At 42.9% G+C, this 16,729-nt stretch overlaps 1 protein-coding gene and 1 long non-coding RNA gene across 4 annotated transcripts in view; both read left to right on the top strand.

Moving 5' to 3' along the window:
• LOC128931288 (uncharacterized) overlaps positions 1 to 16,729 on the top strand; it is a 685,153-nt gene that overhangs the window by 254,629 nt on the left and 413,795 nt on the right. The window lies entirely within an intron of this gene.
• Positions 1 to 16,729, top strand: part of LOC128928084 (dynein axonemal heavy chain 5-like) — a 62,027-nt gene that overhangs the window by 9,740 nt on the left and 35,558 nt on the right. The window lies entirely within an intron of this gene.

The raw sequence follows: 16,729 nt of genomic DNA on the forward strand, positions 1-16,729 counted from the left end.
TTGCCCATGTCACTAAGGGGTGAAGGGGACAGTCAGAAAGGAATATCTTTGACATTCTGGCACTGGTCTTTCCAAGGCTCAGTTGCCTGAACCAGGAGGTGGCAGCTCTCCCAGTAGTTCTGACTGCTTTGGCCTCCAAGGTCATCTCTGACAACATGGTCTCCGTACAAGCAGTTGCCTCAAAGATTAAAGGCCTCCCTGCTGAGATCTTCTTACAAATCCTCTGATCCACTCCTTTCCACCCTGCCTGCCAAGCCTGGGTTCAAACGAATGTGTGTGGTGTGTGCTCATGCACACCTCCCTTGCCAGCCAGCTGGTCCCAGCTGCTCACCAGCACCTCTCAGGCAAAGGTGGGCAGGAGGAATGAGGACGGGGAGGATTCCCTCATGGAGCAGGCACACAGCGCAATACGTACTCCATGTCCTGGGTCTCCTTTCTTTTCATTTCAGCTGAGCAGAGGGCCTGGGAAAGAGAGGTGGAGATGGGGAACACATGCCAGGTGAATGACTTCCAACAGCAGAAGGCAGGGGAGATTGCACAGGCACAGAAAACGGGTAGAGAAATTAGGGAGTGAAATGGAGGGAGAAAGCTTTATCCCATTTTTTTCATTTTAGTGACTGTATTTTTTTTTTTTTTAGATGTAATCTCCCTCTGTCACCCAGGCTGAAGTGCAATGATGTGATCTCAGCTTACTCTAACCTCCGCCCCCCCAGGTTCAAGTGATTCTACTGCCTCAGCCTCCTGAGTAGCTGGGATTACAGGTGTGTGCCACCACCCCCAGCTAATTTTTGTATTTTTAGTAGAGATGGGGTTTTGCCATGTTGGCCGGGCTGGTCTCGAACTCCTGATCTCAGGTGATGCACCTGCCTCGGCCTCCCAAAGTGCTGGGATTATAGGTGTGAGCCACCGTGCCTAGCCTAGTGACTGTATTTTTTAATAAGTTTTATTTAGTTCTATTTCAAATTTGTTGGGTCCCTTTAAAAATATTATCTTGTGGCTGGACGAGGTGGCTCACACCTATAATCCCAGCACTTTGGGAGGCCAAGGCGAGCAGATCACTTGAGGTCAGGAGTTCGAGACCAGCCTGGCCAACATGGCAAAACCCTGTCTCTACTAAAAATACAAAAATTAGCTGGGCATGGTGGCGCACACCTGTAATCCCAGCTACTCTGGAGGCTGAGTCAGGAGAATCACTTGAACCCAGGAGGCAGAGGTTGCAGTGAGCTGAGATTGTGCCATCGCACTCCAGCCTTGGTGACAGAGTAAGACTCCGTCTCAAAAAAATAAATGATAAAAATAAAAATACTGCATCGTTCTTTAAAACAAATTCATTTAATTATCTAAAATTTAAAACAAATTTATTTAATTATCTAAAATTGTTGGTTGTCCCAAACTAAGAGGCTGCTAATGTGTTAGCATCTGCTTGCTGCTTTGATTTCTACATCTTTGTATTCTGGCTACCAGAGATTTCTCTTACCTTATGGAGGGCTTTACTATGCAGGTTGATTATGCTGTTGGAAGTTTGCAGGATGGCTGGGACATAGTGAGGTTGCTCAGGTGTTACTGCAGTGACCCAGGGGGTGAGTGGTGAGTGCCTACCTTGAAGGGGTGACAGGTAAAAGCTGAGACATCTCAAGGCAGGAAGCGACAGACTTTGGTGGTAGGGTTGTTGTAGAAGGTGATAGAATACTAAAGTTATGGGTTTCACACGTGGTTCTCTGGCTGTATTCTGTCACCATCATTTAAATAAGGGTTGTCTTGTGCACCCAGCATCTCAGAAATGGTCTCCTGAGGAAAAAAATGCATTCATTTGTTCTTGTACTTTCCTCTCTGGGGCTTGGGTACCATGGTGGTCCTACAGAAGAATGCAAAGGGTGGGAGGGCAGACAGTCATTCATTCAGTAGGGGTTTACTGAGATCTTATTATATGCCAGGCTGTGCTCTAGGTCTTAGGGACATCACAGGGAACAAGAAGTTGAAAGAGTTTGCCATCACACAGCACACATTTCCGGTGAGGAAAAGACAGGATAATCGAGTAAACAAACAGATCGGGATTTGAGATGGTGACGCTGCCTGGGAAGAAACAGAAACAATAATCACACAAAGGGACTGGCTTGGAGTGACAATCCTAAAACAGATAACTCAGGCCTGGAGGACTGATACCAAAAGGGTGTCAGGATTACAAAGACCTCAGGAATTTGGAGAATGGGAGCTGGGTAGAAGAGGAAAAAAATGTAGAAAAGAGTCATCACTGGTTTTCAGGGCAAGCGTCTCCTTCCTACTCCCCTTGTCCTGAAAACAAGGTCCTCCTTCACCTCACTGGCAGGAATAGAGTCAGCCTCAGACTTGAGTTTTCTACCAGGAGTGCTTGAGGAAGAAGTACTGGCTAAAGACTGTCTGGGCTGGGCAGAAAATGATAGTGACTGTTTCTTCTTTATCACAAACCCAGATCCCAAAACCAGTATGAAGGGATGGGGGATGTCCTATTGAAAGCCAGCCTGAATTAACCCTGTCTCTTCCTCTTACAACATTTTTTCTACACCTCCATTAGTGCACTTATAAAAGTCAGGCTTGCATCAGAGTTCTTTTTGTCTGTGTTTGTCTTCCCCCATGAGATTGTAAATTTCTGGAGTACTGGACCTGGGCATTTTCCCCTCTTTGTCTCCATAGTGCAGAGATTTTTATTTATTTATTTATTTATATTTTTTTCCCTCAGCTGGAAGAGATTTTTAAACTTTTGTGGATCACATACACCTGTAAGAATTCGATGAAGAGGCCAGGCACTGTGGGTCACACCTGTAATCTAGCACTTTGGGAGACTGAGGCAGGAGGATGGCTTGAGCCCAGGAGTTCAAGACCAGCCTGGGCAACACAGTGAGACCCTGTCTCTACATAAAATTTAAAAATTAGCCCAGGGCAAGCATGGTGGTGCACACCTGTAATGCCAGCACTTTGGGAGGCCAAGATGAGTGGATCACTTGGGCAACATGGTGAAACCCTGTCTCTACAAAAAATACAAGAATTATCTGGAAGTGGTGGCACTACTATAGTCCCAGCTACTTGGGAGGCTCAGGATCACTTAAGCCTGGGAGGCAGAGGTTGCAGTAAGCCAAGATTGCACCACTGAACTCTAGCCTGGGTGACAGAAGGTGGCACAGGCCCCTGCCTGGGTGACAGAGGGTGACACAGGCCCCTGACCCATATCCATGGATCCCTAGTTAAGAACTCAGCCTGAAGCTTTACCCAGTGCCTGGTATCTGGTAAGCTCTTGGAATCTGATGACTTGGGAATGGTCTCCTGATTAAATCTCCTTACTCTAGTTGCAGGGGACAGATGTTAGGTGAGAGAAAGAGAGCCAGGAAGAGCCCCGCTGCTGGGAGATGGAGAAGAGTGTTTAAATAATCCATCTGGAAGCAGCCATCCAGAGAGCAGTAGCTTCACCATCACTTCCTGTCCAAGGGAGAACCGGAGGTGGGGTCTCCTCCCCGGGCTTTGTCTTCCCTCGGGCTCTGCAGTACCTCCTCTTCGCCCTGTGCCTGCTGTTCTCCAGTCTTCTGACATCCCTCTGCTTGCCTTTCAAAGCTCTGCTCATCCTTTTCTCTCATCTCTTCCCTGAAACCTTCCTCAACTATTTCAGAACCAGCTGACCTCGTTCTTTTCGGAACTTCTGTTGCACCTAAGTTTTCTGAAACTTACAACTGAGTACTGACTTTCTTTCATTCCTACTTCATCTGGGTTGGTCTTGTGTATCCCATCTAGGTTGTTAGAGAAGCCAAAGATGGCTCCAGAGTATCTGGTTAGGACAGTTTGCTTCATTCGCCCCACAGCATTGTTGGAATGCGTGGAAGAGCCAGCCAGTTCACTTAGAATCGAGTTGGCACAGGCTTCACTGTGCCCATGTTTCCTCCATATGACATGGCCATCCTTCCTGCCTAAACTTCTGGCATTGCTGGTGTGCCCTCCAGGCCATCTGCTGCTGTCTCTGCTCCTCCATTTCTTCCTTCCTTTATCATGGCATAGTGGTGAGAAGCTTTGACGTCAGACTACCTGAGTTTGAACCCCGGCTCCAGTGGTTAGTAAGCTGTGGCACAGTGAGCATATTATTGAGCCTCAATATGGCCCAGTTCCTTCTCTGTAAAATGGAACTATTTTTTTTTTAATTTTTTATTGGATTATAGGTTTTGGGGTACATGAGCAGAGCATGCAAGACAGTTGCGTAGGTACACACATGGCAGTGTGCTTTGCTTTTCTTCTCCCCTTCACCCACATTTGGCATTTCTCCCCAGGCTATCCCTCCCCACCTCCCCCTCCCACTGGCCCTCCCCTTTTCCCCCCAATAGACCCCAGTGTTTAGTACTCCCCTTTCTGTGTCCATGTGTTCTCATTTTTCATCACCCACCTATGAGTGAGAATATGCGGTGTTTCATTTTCTGTTCTTGTGTCAGTTTGCTGAGGATGATGTTTTCCAGATTCATCCATGTCCCTACAAACGACACGAACTCATCATTTCTGATTGCTGCATAATATTCCATGGTGTATATGTGCCACATTTTTCCAATCCAGTCTATTATCAATGGGCATTTGGGTTGATTCCAGGTCTTTGCTATTGTAAACAGTGCTGCAATGAACATTCGTGTACATGTGTCCTTGTAGTAGAACGATTTATAGTCTTTTGGATATATACCCAGTAATGGGATTGCTGGGTCAAATGGAATTTCTATTTCTAAGGCCTTGAGGAATCGCCACACTGTCTTCCACAATGGTTGAACTAATTTACACTCCCACCAACAGTGTAAAAGTGTTCCTTTTTCTCCACATCCTCTCCAGCATCTGTTGTCTCCAGATTTTTTAATGATCGCCATTCTAACTGGCGTGAGATGGTATCTCAATGTGGTTTTGATTTGCATCTCTCTGATGACCAGTGACGATGAGCATTTTTTCATATGATTGTTGGCCTCATATATGTCTTCTTTCGTAAAGTATCTGTTCATATCCTTTGCCCACTTTTGAATGGGCTTGTTTGTTTTTTTCCTGTAAATCTGCTTGAGTTGTTTGTAAATTCTGGATATCAGCCCTTTGTCAGACGGGTAGACTGCGAAAATTTTTTCCCATTCTGTTGGTTGCCGATCCACTCTAGTGACTGTTTCTTTTGCCGTGCAGAAGCTGTGGAGTTTCATTAGGTCCCATTTGTCTATTTTGGCTTTTGTTGCCAATGCTCTTGGTGTTTTGTTCATGAAGTCCTTGCCTACTCCTATGTCCTGGATAGTTTTGCCTAGATTTCCTTCTAGGGTTTTTATGGTGCCAGGTCTTATGTTTAAGTCTTTAATCCATCTGGAGTTAATTTTAGTGTAAGGTGTCAGGAAGGGGTCCAGTTTCTGCTTTCTGCACATGGCTAGCCAGTTTTCCCAACACCATTTGTTAAACATGGAATCCTTGCCCCATTGCTTGTTTTTGTCAGGTTTATCAAAGATTGTATAGTTGTATGTATGTTGTGTTGCCTCCGGTGCCTCTGTTTTGTTCCATTGGTCTATATCTCTGTTTTGGTACCAGTACCATGCTGTTTTGATTACTGTAGCCTTGTAGTATAGTTTGAAATCCGGTAGTGTGATGCCCCCCGCTGTGTTCTTTTTGCTTAGAATTGACTTGGCTATGCGGGCTCTCTTTTGGTTCCATATGAAGTTCATGGTGGTTTTTTCCAGTTCTGTGAAGAAAGTCAATGGTAGCTTGATGGGGATAGCGTTGATTCTGTAAATTACTTTGGGCAGTATAGCCATTTTCACGATATTAATTCTTCCTAACCATGAACATGGAATGTTTCTCCATCTGTTTGTGTCCTCTCTGATTTCGTTGAGCAGTGGTTTGTAGTTCTCCTTGAAGAGGTCCCTTACGTTCCTTGTGAGTTGTATTCCAAGGTATTTTATTCTTTTTGTAGCAATTGCGAATGGCAGTTCGCTCTTGATTTGGCTTTCTTTAAGTCTGTTATTGGTGTAGACGAATGCTTGTGATTTTTGCACATTGATTTTATATCCTGAGACTTTGCTGAAGTTGTTTATCAGTTTCACGAGTTTTTGGGCTGAGGCGATGGGGTCTTCTAGGTATACTATCATGTCGTCTGCAAATAGAGACAATTTGGCTTCCACCTTTCCTATTTGAATACCCTTTATTTCTTTTTCTTGCCTGATTGCTCTGGCTAGAACTTCCAGTACTATATTGAATAGGAGTGGTGAGAGAGGGCATCCTTGTCTAGTACCAGATTTCAAAGGGAATGCTTCCAGTTTTTGCCCATTCAGTATGATATTGGCTGTTGGTTTGTCATAAATAGCTTTTATTACTTTGAGATACGTTCCGTCGATACCGAGTTTATTGAGGGTTTTTAGCATAAAGGGCTGTTGAATTTTGTCAAATGCCTTCTCTGCGTCAATTGAGATAATCATGTGGTTTTTGTTTTTGGTTCTGTTTATGTGGTGAATTACGTTGATAGACTTGCGTATGTTGAACCAGCCTTGCATCCCTGGGATGAATCCTACTTGATCATGATGAATAAGTTTTTTGATTTGCTGTTGCAATCGGCTTGCCAATATTTTATTGAAGATTTTTGCATCTATGTTCATCATGGATATTGGCCTGAAGTTTTCTTTTCTCGTTGGGTCTCTGCCGGGTTTTGGTATCAGGATGATGTTGGTCTCATAAAATGATTTGGGAAGGATTCCCTCTTTTTGGATTGTTTGAAATAGTTTTAGAAGGAATGGTACTAGCTCCTCCTTGTGTGTCTGGTAGAATTCGGCTGTGAACCCATCTGGACCTGGGCTTTTTTTGTGAGGTAGGCTCTTAATTGCTGCCTCAACTTCAGACCTTGTTATTGGTCTATTCATAGTTTCAGCTTCCTCCTGGTTTAGGCTTGGGAGGACACAGGAGTCCAGGAATTTATCCATTTCTTCCAGGTTTACTAGTTTATGTGCATAGAGTTGTTTGTAATATTCTCTGATGATGGTTTGAATTTCTGTGGAATCTGTGGTGATTTCCCCTTTATCATTTTTTATTGCATCTATTTGGTTGTTCTCTCTTTTATTTTTAATCAATCTGGCTAGTGGTCTGTCTATTTTGTTGATCTTTTCAAAAAACCAGCTCTTGGATTTATTGATTTTTTTAAGGGTTTTTCGTGTCTCAATCTCCTTCAGCTCAGCTCTGATCTTAGTAATTTCTTGTCTTCTGCTGGGTTTTGAGTTTTTTTGATCTTGCTCCTCTAGCTCTTTCAATTTTGACGATAGGGTGTCAATTTTGGATCTCTCCATTCTCCTCATATGGGCACTTACTGCTATATACTTTCCTCTAGAGACTGCTTTAAATGTGTCCCAGAGGTTCTGGCACGTTGTGTCTTCATTCTCATTGGTTTCGAAGAACTTCTTTATTTCTGCCTTCATTTCGTTGTTTACCCAGTCAACATTCAAGAGCCAGTTGTTCAGTTTCCATGAAGCTGTGCGGTTCTGGGTCGGTTTCTGAATTCTGAGTTCTAACTTGATTGCACTATGGTCTGAGAGGCTGTTTGTTATGATTTCAGTTGTTTTGCATTTGTTGAGCAGTGCTTTACTTCCAATTATGTGGTCAATTTTAGAGTAGGTGTGATGTGGTGCTGAGAAGAATGTATATTCTCTGGATTTGGGGTGGAGAGTTCTGTAAATGTCCACCAGGTTTGCTTGCTCCAGGTCTGAGTTCAAGCCCTGGGTATCCTTGTTGATTTTCTGTCTGGTTGATCTGTCTAGTATTGACAGTGGAGTGTTAAAGTCTCCCAATATTATTGTGTGGGAGTCTAAGTCCTTCTGTAAGTCATTAAGAACTTGCCTTATGTATCTGGGTGCTCCTGTGTTGGGTCCATATATGTTTAGGATCGTTAGCTCTTCTTGTTGTATCGATCCTTTTACCATTATGTAATGGCCTTCTTTGTCTCTTTTGATCTTTGTTGCTTTAAAGTCTATTTTATCAGAGATGAGAATTGCAACTCCTGCTTTTTTTTGCTTTCCATTAGCTTGGGAAATCTTCCTCCATCCCTTTATTTTGAGCCTTTGTGTATCCTTGCATTTGAGATGGGTTTCCTGGATACAGCACACTGATGGGTTTTGGATTTTTATCCAATTTGCCAGTCTGTGTCTTTTGATTGGTGCATTTAGTCCATTTACATTTAGGGTTAATATTGTTATGTGTGAATTTGATACTGCCATTTTGATTCTAAGTGGCTGTTTTGCCTGTTAGTTGTTGTAGATTCTTCATTATGTTGAAGCTCTTTAGCATTCAGTGTGATTTTGGAATGGCTGGTACTGATTGATCCTTTCTATGTGTAGTGCCTCTTTTAGGAGCTCTTGTAAAGCAGGCCTGGTGGTGACAAAATCTCTGAGTACTTGCTTGTTCGCAAAGGATTTTATTCTTCCTTCACTTCTGAAGCTCAGTTTGGCTGGATATGAAATTCTGGGTTGAAAGTTCTTTTCTTTAAGAATGTTGAATATTGGCCCCCACTCTCTTCTGGCTTGTAGTGTTTCTGCCGAGAGATCTGCTGTGAGTCTGATGGGCTTCCCTTTGTGGGTGACCCGACCTTTCTCTCTGGCTGCCCTTAGTATTCTCTCCTTTATTTCAACCCTGTTGAATCTGACGATTATGTGCCTTGGGGTTGCTCTTCTTGCAGAATATCTTTGTGGTGTTCTCTGTATTTCCTGCAGTTGAGTGTTGGCTTGTCTTGCTAGGTGGGGGAAATTTTTCTGGATGATGTCCTGAAGAGTATTTTCCAGCTGGGATTCATTCTCTTCGTCCCCTTCTGGTACACCTATCAAACGTAGGTTAGGTCTTTTCACATAGTCCCACATTTCTTGGAGACTTTGTTCATTCCTTTTTGCGCTTTTTTCTCTGATCTTGGTTTCTCGTTTTATTTCATTGAGTTGGTCTTCGACTTCAGATATTCTTTCTTCTGCTTGGTCAATTCGGCTATTGAAACTTGCGTTTGCTTCGCGAAGTTCTCGTATTGTGTTTTTCAGCTCCTTTAATTCATTCATATTCCTCTCTAAGGTATCCATTCTTGTTATCATTTCCTCGAATCTTTTTTCAAATCTTTTTTCAAGGTTCTTAGTTTCTTTGCATTGATTTAATACATGATCTTTTAGCTCACAAAAGTTTCTCATTATCCATCTTCTGAAGTCTAATTCCGTCATTTCGTCACAGTCATTCTCCGTCCAGCTTTGTTCCCTAGCTGGTGAGGAGTTTTGGTCCTTTCTAGGAGGCGATGTGTTCTGGTTTCGGGTGTTTTCCTCCTTTTTGCGCTGGTTTCTTCCCATCTTTGTGGATTTGTCCGCTGGTCGTCTGCGTAGTTGCTGACTTTTCGTTTGGGTCTCGTTTGCGAATTCAACGTGGGCTCCAATCCTGGGTTGTTCTCACAGCGCCATCTTGAGTCCCTCTCCGGGTATACAAATATCTTTTTGAGATCCTGCTTTCAATTCTTGGGATATATACCCAGAAGTGGAGTTTCCGGATCATGTGGTAATTCTGTTTTTAATTTTTTGAGAAGCCTTCATACTGTTTTCCACAATGGCTGCCCCATTTTACATTCCCACCAATAGTGCACAAGAGTTCCAGTTTCTCCATATCCTCACCAGCATTTGCTATTTTCTGATTTTTAGTGGTAGCCATCCTAATGCCTAATGGGTGTGTAGATTTTATCTTTTTATTGTCATGTGAATTTCAAACTGTGCTTTTGACTATTTAAGAGAAGTGGTTTTTTGGTAGCAGACCATTTGTTAGACTTGTATCCTTACAGTGAGCCTCAGGGATGGGACTCTTAGTCCCATCTTAGTGCCAGGTTGCTACTGGAAGGAGTGTCCATAGTCAGATATGTTCTCATGGCAGTTCTGGCGATCATTGCAATTTAATATTAATTATCTCTAGAATGTTAGACCAAGTTTTGAACAATTTGTTCTTTCTGATTTGCAGTTGACTGAAACACTCATCTATTTAAATCGCCCTTCAACAGCTCAACGCTTTAGGAAATTTGCAAATATAGAGGGACAATGCTTTTCAAATGTGCATAAGTAACAAATATTTCTATGATTCATTAAATTATTTTTTGGAACGGAGTCTTTACTATGGTGAGGCATTTATTCTTTCACACAGTTGCTCCCTTTTATATAGGATACAGTAGATTCGGTCCTGTTTGAGTAAGAAAGATGACAGTAATTTTCCTTTTTTATACTATTAATGCTGAGTTAAGTGCGGTTTCTAATTTGGATTAAAAGTCATTATCTTGCCTTTTTCTTTTTCCCGGATTGAAAGAATTGATCAACTTTTTGCTGTTGGAGGTCTCCGACACCTCATGTTTTACTATCAAGATGTGGAGGTAGCAGAAACAGGTATCTGAATTTGATGTGACATAACCCAGAAATGTGTCATTAGATTTATCTGAGGGTAGCTTGAAGAAGAAAGCCACCGTGAGAACAGACCTGCTGCACCTTGCTGGCAGGAGGGAGGTTTGTGTGGGGGTGGATGTGGGAAACCCTTAGTGTGTTGGGTGTGGCCCTGTGGAAGAAGTTGTGTGTCCTCAAGGATAGAGGACAGATCACAGTTGGTGTTTAGCCTGGTTGTTCTAACTTTGTTGGAGACGTTTTCTTTTCCTTCTCAGGCTGTGTTGGCAATAAAGATAATAAAGTAGATTATATTTGACTTCCTTTTCTTATATTCTAGTTCATTCTGTGTATTATGTTCTAGAAGTTATAAAGGGTACCTGTTTCTCATGTATATAGGCATTATTTCTTTTTGACATAGAAATTATTGCCAGTATGTATAACATCCCTTTTTTGTTAAATATCATATTGTATTTAACTGACACTGCTTTAAATAAGTAATATTGGATGACAGGTTTCATCACTCGCACTTACGATAAGTTTGCAAATCTTTCTATGGATTCAACTGGGATAGTCTATTCTCCTTTTAAGTGGATTAATGTAATTTTAAAGGCCTATCCAGGAACATACTAAATATATGATTAAATGTATTATTTAATATATTAAAATATTATATACATCCTTTTTACTACCCATTTGAAAAAAGGGAAAATAGTCATTGCTCTTGGCATATAGTAAGACTATACTTCTTTATTTAAAAGCTGAAGAAATTATGCATGCAAATTTGAACTGGCATTTTCTCAAAGCTGTCAATTTGGTATTTTGTGCTTAGAAAGCTTATTACATTTTGAGTGAAAAATCAAGAGATAGAAGTTTTGGTGTCTACAGCAGATTGCAAAACATAAACTCAAATGAAAGGTCAAATTTATCCATGAATGGAGCACTGGATGAAACTGGCCTTCTGTGTAAATTTTACTTGGAGCCAGAAGTGTTTGTAGGACACAAACATAAAAGCACGTTTAACCTTCACATTTCCTCCCTTGCGATAGTTCTTCTTCTGAACGTGGATTAGAAGGCTGGCAATCCCATGACTTCCCTGGATATTCTTAGATTACAAAAACTTCTATGATCATTTTAAATTACAAACACAACCTCAACTCAAAAAGAAAAACTGTCCTGTTGATGGAAAGTGAAATCTTCTTCCCTCCTCACCCTTGAGCCCCCCATTCCTCTGAAGGTTGAAGTTCTCAGTGGGAGAAGAGGAGGACTATGCGTTCTTCTTCTCACCTTCCTCTTCCACCCCTTGTCCACAGCAGCTTAACCAAAGTGCCTGACTGTGTGAGGCCAGAGGCAAGGTAGAGATAAGAGGGAAGCAGGGTGGGAAAGTTTTTACTGGACTGCCACTGTTGTGAGCTGACTGCCCTGGCACTCTGACCTTGCTCTTGTGGGCATGGTGGTGGGTTCTCCTGAGGTGACCACTGGGAACATTGGCTGTGCATCCCATGGCAATGGGCTGTCCTGATGATGACCTCTGAAATTTGGTAGCATAAGCCACCAGGAGTAATCACTCTGTCCCATCCTCCCTCAAGTGCTCCTTTTGAGTAGGATTTAAGGTGGCTCCAGTCTGGCTCTTTTTAGCAGGGCCCCCACCGGGTTCCTAGGTCCCTGCCCTCCATGGATGTGTTGTTAGCTCCCAGCCAGTCCAGTTTCTCTCTATCTGCCTTATTGTACACTGTACTTAGATTTCTTATCTGGGTCAGGTGTTATAGCCCAGTCATTTTGTTCCTAAACTCCAGGAAACATAAATCAGGCTCTTTAGGTGGTTGGGTTGAAGACCTTGTTTTTTGACTGGAGTGACTGTCCTGATTTTAGCACTGAAAGTCCTGCAGCCCAGGAACCCCTCCCTCCTTTGCATAGGATGATATGGTTTGGCTCTGGGTCCCCACCCAAATCTCATCTTGAATTGTAACTCCCACAATTCCCATGTGTTGTGGTACGAACCTGGTGGGAGGTAATTGAATTATGGTGGTGGGTATTTCCTGAGCTGTTCTGGTGATAATGAATGAGTCTCATGAGATCTGATGGATTGTTAAGGAAAACCTGTTTTGCTTGGGTCTTATTCTCTCTTTGCCTGCTGCCATTCATGTAAGACAGGACTTGCTTCTCCTTGCCTTCCACCATGATTGTGAGGCTTCCCAAGCCACGTGGAACTGTAAGTCCAATTAAACCTCTTTCTTTGGTAAATTGCCCAGTCTTAGGTATGTCTCTATTAGCAGCATAAAAACGGACTAATACATAGCATAACTGTCCTCACAAAATCCTTCCTTAGTCTACATGCTCTTGACCCTTTTGCATTCTGATGAGAGCCGGGGAGGAGATGTCTAATCAGTTCTAGGAAAAGTGCTTTGAAATTTCTGCAGATTTTTTTTCTTTGAAACTGTGTTTTCTGATGTCTATCATGCCTTGGTGCCTCAGTTGAAACTTGTTGGCTAACTCATGAAACCCAGGTGATATTAGGCAGGAGTGGGATGCAATTTTGAATGAGGGGGAGACTGATCTTCTAGTTCCCTTCAATGAAGGTTTACTGTCAAAGCCCCAGTCCAGGTTTCTAGCCTAGCACCATGGGAGGAAGATCCCCGAGGGAGGATTATTCCAAGAGGTTTTAATCCCAGGATTATAGGATTCGACTTCTGGTCTACTCCTCTTCCCAAAGTACACCGTTAGCACCGTCCTCCCACCCCAGTAACCCAGATGGAGTTACCTGTCTATTTGGAGATCTAAACATTTCTTGGGCAGGTAAGAACACAAGGGACTAGCTCAGAGCATATTCTGTGTACTTAAATGTTCTACATGTTTGGATAATCAAACATGAATGTTCAATACTGATAATAATAATGCTTACTTATGTGTAAGCATTATTATCCTTATGTGCTTTTCTAAGAGCTTTTCATGTATTAACTCATTTGATTTTCACAACAATTTCAGATGCTAAGTTCTAGTATTATTCTCATTTTTAAAATAGGAAGATGAGAAAATGGAGGCACAGAAAGATTAAGCAACTTGGCAAGGTCACATGGCTGGGAAGCGCATGGGAGTCTGACTCTATAGCCCACACTTAATCATCAAGTGATCCTGCCCCTACAAGACCCTGATACCAGCAGTATTTGAAAGATAACCAGTTATGCTGACTATGACAGAGAATGGACAGCATGGGGAAGTGAGGGTTCTGAGTTCTGAGTTTTATAGTCAGAGCTGGTTTTTGACCTTTGCTCTGCCACCAAGGTCACCAAGTTGTGCCACCAAGTTTGGCTGTTTAACTTGGAACATGTCACAGCTCTCTCAGAGTTTTTTTTTTTTGAGGCTGAGTTTTGCTCTGTTGCCCAGCCTGGAGTGCAGTGGTATGATCTTGGCCCACTGCAACTTCTGCCTCCCAGGTTCAAGCGATTCTTCTGCTTCAGCCTCCCTAGTAGCTGGGATTACAGGTGCACACCACCACGCCAGGCTAATTTTTGTATTTTTAGTAGAGACAGAGTTTCATGACATTGGCCAAGCTGGTCTTGAACTCCTGACCTTAGGCAATCTGCCCACCTTCACCTCCCAAAGTGCTGGGATTACAGGTGTGAGCCACTGTGCCCAGCCAAGTTGTGTTTTTATAAGGGTACGTAGCAGAGGGCCTGGAACACAGTACATGTCAGTAGATACTTTGTCCTTCTTCCCTCTTTTCACTGCCCATGAAACAACAATTTAGAAGTGAATCTGTGATCTGGAATCAAACAGATTCTTTGAGATGCCTATAGGGCTCATGCTAGAGATTGTTCAAGAGGTGGACTGACCTAAGGCACATGGACAAGTCAACAGTGTGCCCATAGGGCTCATGCTAGAGATTGTTCAAGAGGTGGACTGACATAAGGCACATGGACAAGTCAACAGTGTGCCTATAAGGCTCATGCTAGAGATTGTTAAAGAGGTAAACTAACCTAAGGCACACGAACAAGTCAACAGTGTGTCTATAGGGCTCATGCTAGAGATTGTTCAAGAGGTGGACCGACCTAAGGCACACGGACAAGTCAACAGTGTGCCTATAAGGCTCATGCTAGAGATTGTTCAAGAGGTGGACCGACCTAAGGCACACGGACAAGTCAACAGTGTGCCTATAGGGCTCATGCTAGAGATTGTTCAAGAGGTGGACCGACCTAAGGCACACGGACAAGTCAACAGTGTGCCTATAGGGCTCATGCTAGAGATTGTTCAAGAGGTGGACCGACCTAAGGCACACGGACAAGTCAACAGTGTGTCTATAGGGCTCATGCTAGAGATTGTTCAAGAGGTGGACCGACCTAAGGCACACGGACAAGTCAACAGTGTGCCTATAGGGCTCATGCTAGAGATTGTTCAAGAGGTGGACCGACCTAAGGCACACGGACAAGTCAACAGTGTGCCTATAGGGCTCATGCTAGAGATTGTTCAAGAGGTGGACCGACCTAAGGCACACGGACAAGTCAACAGTGTGCCTATAGAGCTCATGCTAGAGATTGTTCAAGAGGTGGACCGACCTAAGGCACACGGACAAGTCAACAGTGTGCCTATAGGGCTCATGCTAGAGATTGTTCAAGAGGTGGACCGACCTAAGGCACACGGACAAGTCAACAGTGTGCCTATAGGGCTCATGCTAGAGATTGTTCAAGAGGTGGACCGACCTAAGGCACACGGACAAGTCAACAATGGCAATATTTTAACAAGGAAACTTCTTTCCAAAGGAAACCATGTGGACTGTAAAAAGTATTTGTGATACTAAAATTATTTTTCTTTTGTAGGACAACTTGGCTCTTTAGGAGGGGTAAATCTTGTTTCTGGAAAGATTAAAAAACCTAAGGTGTTCGTGACTGAGGGAAAAGATGTGGCCCTTACTGGGGCATGTGTGTTCTTCATCAGGACTGACCCTTCTAAAGCCATCACCCCTGACAACATCCACCGGCTAAGGGGCAAGAGCTGTTGTTTACTCTGAATTACCAAAAATCAAACAACTTGTACACAAATATTCCTCCAGTAAAGGACAACCATTGTATTCACTACGGTATCTGAAACTCTTCAGAGAAGTATTTTTTAAAAATTTAAAACAAGAAATTAAGAGGACATTCCCTTTAAATCTTTTGAGTAAGAGGACTTAATATTTGATTTATTAACACAAATTGATACAGCCTTCTGGCTGTGTGGAATGTAGGGATTCATGAGCCCCACAGTTGGGCACCAGAATATAGGGAACCAGCTGTACATCACCCGTGGGTACCCTGAGTTCAGTGGGACAAAGGAATCAGAAAAAGACAGATAAGGAGAGAAGGTGGGACCAGGGGACCATCACTTTATTACTTTGGAGGAGACAGTGAAGTCCCCGAGCTCTGATCATCCACATTTTTATTGATTACAATCAGTTTGATCTGTAGGGTAGGAGTGGAGTGATGGTGGAGTGAATCAGTGAGCCGGAAGAGAATCAGTGAGCCGGAACTGGTGTGTCATTCTAAGGACTGATAACAGTGGCGTTTTGGGAGTTTCACAAAACAAGAACACGTGGTTATCTTTAGCCTATTATCTATGTGCAGTTGGTGGAACTCAGGCCTTACAAGGACCCTACAAGTCTGGCTACATCATAGTGCTACGAAGGGGTTTTACGTCCTTGAGCACAATGTTTTTGGTAACAGAGCCGAGGTCACCCTGCACCGGAACATGAGGCATGGAGAGGCCTTCCTCCTCAGAGGCCTCCTGAGGCCTTCCGCAGTTTGTTGTTCCTTGTTTATATGTTACTCATAACCAATTTATGTAGTTACTCTGTAAGTCCTTTCTCCTTTGCTGCTTTTCCCAACATGTGTAACAGTGAGGGCTTTCTTCTTCTAAAGAATTACCCATGCATAATTTACTTAGTGGTGAATTTTATACATTTAAGATAAGATTTCTGAAAGTAGATATGTAACTTTCTTTTTTTGCATGAAGTAAAGTGTGTCTGTACAAGTTTTTCCTGTCCCTCTGATGGTGCACTGTCTTCTTGGAGCATATGAATTCGTAAACATCTGGCACTCTATTTATTGCATGCTTTTATTTTGATGATTATAATTTAGGATAGTATAAAGCTTATTTCTTTTTTCTTTTCTTTTTTTTTTGAGATGGATCTCTCTCTGTGCCCAGGCTGCAGTGCAGTGGCATGATCTTGGCTCACTGCAAGCTCTGCCTCCTGGGTTCAAGCAATTCTCTGCCTCAGTTTTCTGAGTGGCTGGGATTATAGGTGCCCACCATCATGCCTGGCTAATTTTTGTATTTTTAGTAGAGATGGGGTTTCACCACCTTGGCCAGGCTGGTCTTGA

The sequence above is a fragment of the Callithrix jacchus genome, chromosome 18 (genome assembly GCF_049354715.1).
Source record: "Callithrix jacchus isolate 240 chromosome 18, calJac240_pri, whole genome shotgun sequence".
Lineage (NCBI taxonomy): Eukaryota > Metazoa > Chordata > Mammalia > Primates > Cebidae > Callithrix > Callithrix jacchus.